The sequence below is a fragment of the Barbus barbus genome, assembly GCF_936440315.1.
Source record: "Barbus barbus genome assembly, chromosome: 28".
In the NCBI taxonomy this organism is placed as follows: domain Eukaryota; kingdom Metazoa; phylum Chordata; class Actinopteri; order Cypriniformes; family Cyprinidae; genus Barbus; species Barbus barbus.
Genome location: NC_136756.1, coordinates 7,916,027 through 7,925,528, shown reverse-complemented (window position 1 = coordinate 7,925,528; position 9,502 = coordinate 7,916,027).

The following is a 9,502-nucleotide window of genomic DNA, read 5'->3' as shown; positions in this document are numbered from 1 at the left end:
AGTAACTATTCTCCTGAATCTCAGTCTGTTAGCAGAACGAAGCTAAACTGCAGTGATTTAAACGGGAAATAAATCAGTGTATAAAGAATAGTTTTGAGCGTGTTCCTCAATCCTATTTATCAGAGCCATTATTATTCATAGTTTGATTAGCAGTGCGTGTTCCATTGTTAAATCATCTATGACTCCCTCAGTTAAACATTAGACAATAACGCTTGTCTGTTTGTGTAACTGTATGAAGTTAATCTCGCTCAACACTGCGTGTGTCCGGGAGATTTTAATGGGAGTTTTAAAAGCTTTATCAAGTAAAGTTTAACTTTGAACCAACAGCGAAGAAAACCTGTTGTGTGTAAGTTATGCGTTATATTCTGATACAGCACTGTTTCCCTGCAGTACCAAGCTGCTATTTTAATAAAGTTTAACTCTGAACGAACTGAGAGTTTAAGCGCCACATCGCAGAACAACTAAAAGCGGTGTTGTTTATTTGTACAGTGTTGAAATGCGCTGACATTTCATGTAACATGCTTAACTGTACTGGCAATGCAACGTTTGTTTTGGTTTCCACAGTTACGATCGTGACACGGAAGTCTTAACCTACTTCCGGAGCAACTTTGTACTGCGCACGCGCAGCACATCGATGCTGATGTAAACAAACTCGTGTTGCTAAGCTAACGAAACGGTTGTTTACCTGGTACAAGTCTATGCTAAAGATTAGCCTCAAAGGTTAGCAGTTAGCATTAACCTCCGGTGGTTTAATACAGTGTGTGTGTTTGGAAAGCTAAAGTGGTTTAACCCTTTAAACACCTCTCAACTAATAGACTTGTTGGTCTTTCTATTTCTTATTTCTCTAATTTCTCACTTCTTACCACTTATTTGCATTTTACTAGAAAGGGAAATACTAGTTCACAATTATTAATTGTGCCAAATTCAAAATTTAATTAAAACATTAAATTTATTTGGAATCATTCAAATTTCCCTCAGATCATTTCATATGATCAATACTTCTAGAATTCTCTTCTGGGCCTAATCATTTTAGATACAAATAAGTCTTGAACTTGGAACGTTTAAGTAAACTTATTCTATCTAATCGATTTATTACCCATATTAATAGATTCTATTCAGACTTATACTCACTCATTACTTTATTGCGTTTTATTCCCTCATTCTTCCTGTTTTGGTTATAGACTTAGCCACTATTTTCTATTTTTATTTACTGATTTTCTCCTTTATTTAATTTCAATTTCACTTTGTCTCACCTGAGCCTTAATAGGAGACCGTGTTATCCGTCACTACGAGTTCAAATAAATTTAAGAGACAAATCTCTTGCACCCAAAATTTTATTTTTGTTGATTAGTTGTGGAGCAACTGACAACAACTCGTAGTCGGGCATAACTGCTTGCTAGTGGACCCGATCCACTCGATTTACTGTCTCTTTCTCTTCTCTCCTGTTCTCTCCTGCTTTCTTTCATCTTCACTTTTCACATTTGTGGGGACCTGTAAGAACCATCAATCAATTCTAAGTGAATGAGATACACAAGCTTGTCAAAAGGACTAATCATCTTTACGAATTTGATTGTAATCGTTCTTCCTAACCTCCCTACATTAAAAACGCAATCAACATTTTAACATCTCATACAACGCTGAGATAAATTTTAATAGAGAAGTTTTGAGCAACCGTTGCCTTCGCAGCCTCCCTGGTGAGCGGTCCAACTGTAAGGTGTACGTTGTCAATCCTGTCAGACTAAAAAGAGATATCAGAATTATTATTATATTCATCTGTCGAGAACAGAGATTTAATAATATTGTTTGCCTTCTTGATAACATTTAATTGAAAGAAATTTTTAATAAATAATTTCTCATTTGAAAAAAAAAAGGGAATTGTTTATTTTAATTGAATTTGCTTTTCACCTGTTTTCTCTCTTTCCCCTCTTCCTCATTAGAGTGACGAAGTCTTCACATCTTTAGTCTACCACCTAGACACTGCGACCAACACAGTCATCACCACCACACTACATTAGTGGTTCAAAATCACTGACACAACACGTAGTTGTCACCACACATAGGCTTTTACTCCACACAGATCTGTGTCAGTCTCTCTTCTCCCTAGCGTGCCAACATGCCGCAGACTGCAAACCCCTTTGCACAAGGGGAAGATGGGAACACTTGGCTGAGAGGCACGACAGACAGCCTCACCCCCAAGACCCTTGAACTGTTATTATTTTTAATAATAATCTTAAGCCTGAGAAGATTCCTGACACAAGATTCAAGCCAGAACAACAACCACGAGGAGCTAGTCAAAATCTCCAGCTCTCTAAGCTATGCCTTCACAACCCAGCTGAAACTGAGTGACAAGCACGTCACCCACCTTCAAGAGGAGCTGACACGTGTTCAACGCCGCATAGACAAGCTGGAAGTGAAAGTTCAAGATCAACACAAAGCACCCAACGAAAGGGAGCAGGAATCAACGGAACAAGTTAAGGAGCTCCAAGCAGCCCTGACAGCAGCTCAGCTCGACCAACAACATGCAAAGGCTGCCCAGAAAGACCTGGTAAACAGACTCCAGTATGCTGAACAGCTCCTAGAGAAAGCCAAGCATGACATCAGCGACAAGAATGCTGAAATCAGTGCCTTGAAAGACCACCTTGAAAGGTACAGCTCTAAAATAGACAATCTGACCCAACAAATAGACGATACCAACGATCAGCTCTACATGGTCAGAAAAGAACTTAAACATGCTAATGAGCAGAAACAAGAGCCAAGGCGAGAGAAACAGCTCTCAGCCTCACCTCTGCTGAGCAGAGCAGAGTCCCACATCCAAGAACTGGTATACAGCGAAAGAAGCGAAGAGCCACAACCCAAAACCTCACCTGCCTTCGCCACAGAACTCTTTCCTGTCAACGAAAGAAAACCTCCCATCCAAGCAGACCTCGGAGCTGCACATGGGATGACCATCAAAGACCTCGACAAGCTGTCTAAAAACATCAGCAAGTTCAACCCGAACTCCACAGAGGGCCACACCATTCAGGCCCATCTTCAAGATATCGACTTTTATCTGGAAATGAGACCTCATGTGACTGACAGAGACAGGTTACACCTCCTTAGAGCCACGTCCAGTTCCGAGGTACGAAACTTTCTAGATCGACAGCCCAGTCGAACGAAGTCAGACTACCAGCTACTTCGTGAAGTCCTGATTAAAGAATTTACAGACTCTGAATCTGAACATGGACTGTTAACTGCCTTAGAAACCAAACAAGGTCGACAAGAGGCTCCACAAGCTTACTACAACCGACTCCGACAAGCCTACTTCGGTGCACACAACGAACCTGACCTTGAAGAGGATGTGAACTTCAAAAGCCTCTTCCTAAGAAATCTGCACCCTGGAGTCAGCCACCATCTAGGCGTCATGGCCTGTCCACGCTCCATGACCACCCAACAGTTGCGTGACCTAACACAGAAGGCCTACAACAAGCAGAAGATGGCCTCAAAGAAAGGTAACACAACCTCCACACTCTTGAACTCTGGCAACAAAGACTCAAGCTTTGCACTGGACGACACCCAGTTGCATCACAACACCAGAGTCCTCCATCAAGAGCACAGAGAACGTGACCCCCATGTCCACGACAGCTATCAGCCCAACCGCTGGAAAAATCCATGGGACCAGCCACGCTTCTCAAGAAACCACAACAACTGGAAACCTAACCAGACATCCAAAGGTAATCGCCTGACTCATCCAAGGGCGACTCGTGTGGGTAAGCGACAACGAAACCCACCTCAGCACCACTCAGACATGCACAGCGCTGAGTATGCACAAGAACAAGACAGCTTACCATCAGAAGACATGGAACAAGTCATGAAACAACTGAAAGAGTTCCTTCAAGATAAGCTGAACACAGATGACTACAAAACTGAGTCATGCTCGCTGTGACCAGCGACAGAACGGAAGGCCGGTGATCACATGGTACAACACCATATCAGAGATGACAAGCACCTGTTCAACAACCACCCAGAATGAACAAGTCTCTCACGGCCAACCACTGATGAAAACTGAGGTACCAGAGAACATCACCTCAGTCACCCATCACTCACTAGCAAACTGCTAAATGAACTCAAACTTCAAGAACCACATTCACGTCTGTGCAACAGCAACCACCAAAGCACAGAAGGTCAGAAAGTCTGCCACATCCAGAAGGCAGCACAAGAGGAATGCAACATAGGAGACGAAGTTTGCACCCCAGCTTCACACAGCCATGCCAAACTACCTCTGACTGTCTGCTTAAGAACTTCCTGCCTTGCTGGACTGACCCCCATTAGATCATGGACACGCCCTCATCCACGCCAAGGATGCAGAGGGCCAGTCTTCACTGACATACCAGAAAAGGGGGAAGACAACACAGACTGAAACAGATCTGACCACACCTACACTACACCACTAACACACATAACATTACCTATACCCAGAGGTAACCACATCTACTGATAACACATTCCACAAACATATTCTTCTCACAAGTAAGAATATACAAATTGGAGCATGACAATGTTACATACACCACCGTGAAGAAACATGCAGCTATCCTCACAATAGGTAGAACACCTGACACTAAGTTAAGGTACATTACTCCCTAGCTGCACATGACATCCTAGCTCAACAGAAGTTGCAAACCACGCTAGGAAAACCCACAGCAGCTTTGTTTTGTTTTGTTCTTCTTTCACCTATACTTTTCCTTCCCCTCTTTCTTTAGTAGGTGAAACACCTAGACACCCTGCAAGGGTCAAAGGTCTGATATTAGGATTGACTCGTCACACCTAATATCCGCAAGCCACTCTAAACTGAATGGAAGCCAGAGAGCTCCATGCACGATAGGTCAATTCATTTTACCACAAATGATGCCACCAGAAACTAAAGGTGAACATTCATAAGTTAAGACAACTTAGAAGGAACAAACAAATTTAAATCACAAAACTTGATCAAAGGATCAAAGTATTCAACCGAATTAGAACAACAATTTCCAAATTGAATTGTTCAATTTACTAAACCATACTGACTAATTGAATATAACCGTCTGTACCTCAAATAACCTGAGGACCTGCACCAATACAGTAACTGTTATGGAGGTGTTGTCTTGTTGTTTGCTGTGTTCTTGTCTGCTTCTTCTGCCTTTGTGTTTCCAGCGCTCGACGACGTCTTCAACTAAACACCTCGCCGATCGAAAGGGGGAGATGTAGGATATCATAGACTGAATCAGACCATTTTTAAGATGCATTGGAACATTGAAACCTGAGGAGCTGGAATGCAGAGAGGCCTTAAGGAACAGGACGTCATAAATCTAGGTTGAAGCAAGCAATCCCAACTCGCAAGCTCTCTTTCACCAAACAACTTGCAACACTGAGAAAAAAAGAAACACTTATTGATAATTCCAATTCAAGAAGGAGACTGTCAAATTGGTTGCAAGTAATCAAGACTGATGTTCACATGTAAACCTGTGATAGAAATGCATTAGATACAGACTCTTTCGGGCGTGTCTCCACACATAAAAGACCGTCCAAACCGACATTCCTTCGTTCTCCTAACTATACAAATACTTTATTTTTCATATGCACATAAAATCATCCTAAAAGGACATTTTTATGCAGAACCCCACATATGAGTTTAATATCCTTGTTTTAATCACTCATTGTGTATGTCTTTTAATCATTATTGAATAGCTCGAGCCTTAAAGATAAATATTGCATATTTAGTATGTATGAGCTCGAAAATGCATGCTGTGAATGTTTCTTCCACTCAATTCTTTGTCAAAGGCATCATAGTCTTATTATGAAATCATGTTCAAAAAGGTATATTTTGCCAAAGCCTCTAAAATTCGGACCATGTGACTGATAACAGGCTGATTTATGATGTGAAGAACACACCCTAGCTAAGCAAGGACAATACCTAATTGGTCAATACGTGCAGATGGGACGGTCCAGAAGCTGAGTTTAAAACCTCAGGACATCCTCCATTTTATCTCTCTTCTACGTTCTCTCTCTCTGTTACATGACTCTCGGACCCTTGTCCCTCTCACCGCGTGCGTGCTGCTCTTTGAGCATGCTCAGGCCTCATGTGCCATAATGAGAAGGAAAACAACTTAGTCTCATTACATCATTTTATTTTACTATTTTACGTTGGTTTTCTTTTCTTTCCGTGGAGTTTTGTGTGTTAATGTTAAAGCTTCGACTGCACTTCTTCAAACGTCCAGCAAGCCAACGCCCAAGAGACATCACTTCAAAGACTACTGAACTTCCAGCGAATCAGACACTTCGGGAAACCCCCCCCCTGTCTGCAACGAGGACACAACCCGTTACACAGGCAAAACCAGCAAACACACCTCCAGATTCTAACAGGTTCTAATTGGTGTATTTAATATAAATTTTAGCCTCATTGAGAAACTCAAAGCGAGGGTTAAATAAGTGATTGATGGTTGTTCAGGTCTATTGCTGTGTACTTGGGATTTCACGTTTCATTCTCTTAAACTCATCCTTTCCTCACTCTTTCTCTTTCTGCAACGTGTGAATGTGTGAATGCTTGTGTTCATGTGTTAGATTAGTTTATGTCTTAGGTTTATATAAATAAACTCTGATTTATATTTTAAAAGAGAAGTATCTTGTGTTTTCTGCTCACAAGTTAATGCCTTAATCTGTCGATTTCGTTACTGTGCTAGTTAATAGTGTTTTCACTATATTTGGGATTTTAATATCCAGTGCAGAGTTTGTTATACGGCTCGTTCAGTGAATCGCCGTAACGCTGATTCTGTTCAAATCCCTATAAAATCATAAATGATTCCCTTTGAGCTAAATTAAACTATTTGTTTAAATTATAATATTAATATTATAAAAATAAGACCCCTACATTTTTTATTGGTGGAGGTTAATATTATATGTAATAACCTTACAGCCATTTCAGAACCATGTTGAGAGCCACAGTTGCTTAGAAACAATTTACGCAAGTCACGCATGAAGACAGAAGCGTAGTACTAACCACTGTTTACACTTTCCTCTTTATGCAGTACAGTGCTTTTTATTCTAACCACAGAAAGACACTGTTAGCTTAGTGAAAGTATGTAATCTATGGACCTATACAGCGAACTAGTGAACATGTTAATTACCCACCCTAGTGAAAAAAGTTTACTTTATTGTATTTGTAATATATTCCCTGTTTTAATAGTACATTGCAAATATACTAACAAAACAATTACTATTTTTAAATATACAAAAAGTATATTAGTAGCATGCTTTTGACTATTTTCACAATACAACTTTTAACACACTTTAAAATAATTGTAATTTAGTATATTTTCTAAAAAAATATATTTTACAAAAATATACTTGAATTGAAAGTTCTGTTTATTTTGTATAAGTATATATTTTTTGCACTTAAAATATATTTTATGAATATTTTTTTAACTGTGTGCTGAAAATGATCATTGTAACAATGCATTGAAAGTATACTTTGAAGTACATTATTAAATAACCTGTCAGTCCTTTGTCGTGTGTGTCGTGTTCCCGCCTCTTGTGTCCATATTTGGTTTGTTTCCTGTCCTTGTTTAATGTGATCATTAGTTTATTCTTGTCCAGCTGTGTTTGTCTCATTATCTATGATTATCCTGTGTATTTGAGTCCTTTCTGTTTTGTTAGATTTCGTCTGGTCTACTCGTTACTCCCCGGGGTTCCTGTCTGTGTCAGTCTTTACTTGTCTTGTCCTGCCTTGATGTCTTCATTAAAGACTGTTATTTTGAGTTTCATCCTCGTCTCGTGTTCATCCTCGTGTGTGCACGTGACAGTTATAGTACGTTTTAAGTCACATTTTTTAGTAATTTTTAAATTTACTTCTTCATGCTTGGAATTCACTTCATTACTTGGACATACATTGCTTTCATAAAGTAATAAAGCAAATAAAGTGAATGCATTGTAAAGTGTACAGTCAAGTAAACACTGTCTATATTGCAAGGCCAAAAGCTGAAGTTCACTCACTCTGCATTAATATTATATCACTGCATTATTATAACATATCATTATAAATTGTATGGAGAAATAAAGCTGAAAAACAATTGGCATTGATATCTGTATAAAGCTGCAGAAGTAGTTCCCCAGGCATTAGTTTTTAGTCTCTTTCAATATTGTTTGGAAGTGGAATGACATACAGTTTGTCCTTAGACCTAATAATTACACATTTCCATTTGAGTGATTGTGGATGGACAGCAAATACATTATGAGACACTATGTAACTGTTCAGGATATATTTAGCTGAACATCTCTAAAAATAATTTCTTACATGCACGCTCTTTAGCTAAAACACAGAATCTGTTTGTGGTGGATGCAGATGATGTCACACATCCTCACACTTGAAGCCACTAGGGTCCTAATTTCACAGAATGTTCCATCACTTAACTGTACAACATAATTGTTTCTCTGTTTGTTATGTGTTATTACAGGAATGATAAAGAACACTGCTCACTGGTGTGGAAACAACCTTTATCTTTTACTTAATTTTTAAATAATGTTTTTGGAGAAAATATGTTTATAGAGTATAGGGCTGTAGGTTATTATAACTAATTAAATAAATACATAAACAATAGTAAATATATTTAATATTTACTGTTTCACTGGGGAAAAATTATTCATTGAATTTAAATTTTTTTAAGGAAAGTGGTTGCAATCAATTTATTTTAGCTACATTTAAATAAACAAGTTTAGTTAACTAACTTTCAACATTTTTATTTAAGTGTAGCTAAAATAAATTATTTGCAACCTCTTATCTTCAAAAATATTATTTTTTTCAATGTACATAAATCTTTCGTATTACGCCTACATTAAGCCTTTTTAATGTAATAACTTTTACTTAGGCTACGGCAAAATATATTTTTAGTGTTACCTAAAAAGATTCAAAACCCGTGACCGTTTTCTAGTCAGTCCCGTCTTCTGCCCATCCAATCACAGCTGAGCTGAGCTCACTTACAGGATTAGTTCACTTTTAAAAAAAACTTTTGCTGATAATTTACTCACCCCCATGTCATCCAAGATGTCCATGTCTTTCTTTCTTCAGTCGAAAAGAAATTAAGGTTTTTGATGAAAACATTTCTCCATATAATGGACTTCAATGGGACCCAAACGGTTCAAGGTCCAAATGACAGTTTCAGTGCAGCTTCAAAGGGCTTTAAACGATACCAGACGATGAATAAGGGTCTTATCTAGCGAAACGATCGGTCATTTCAAAAATAAATAAAAAAGTTTAAGTTCTATAAGCACAAATGCTCGCCTTGCTCTGTTCTGTGATGCGCGTTCGTGACGTCACGTAATACGCAATTACGTGGAAAAGGTCACGGTTGAGGTAGGCGGAAGTACTGAGTCAGTAGGCTTTTTAATATTAAAACACCCAGGATACGCACAAATGGGCATTTTAAACGATAAACTGACACAAAGACATTTGAATATGTGTATATGGTCCTCCTTCCGCACATTTGTAAACACT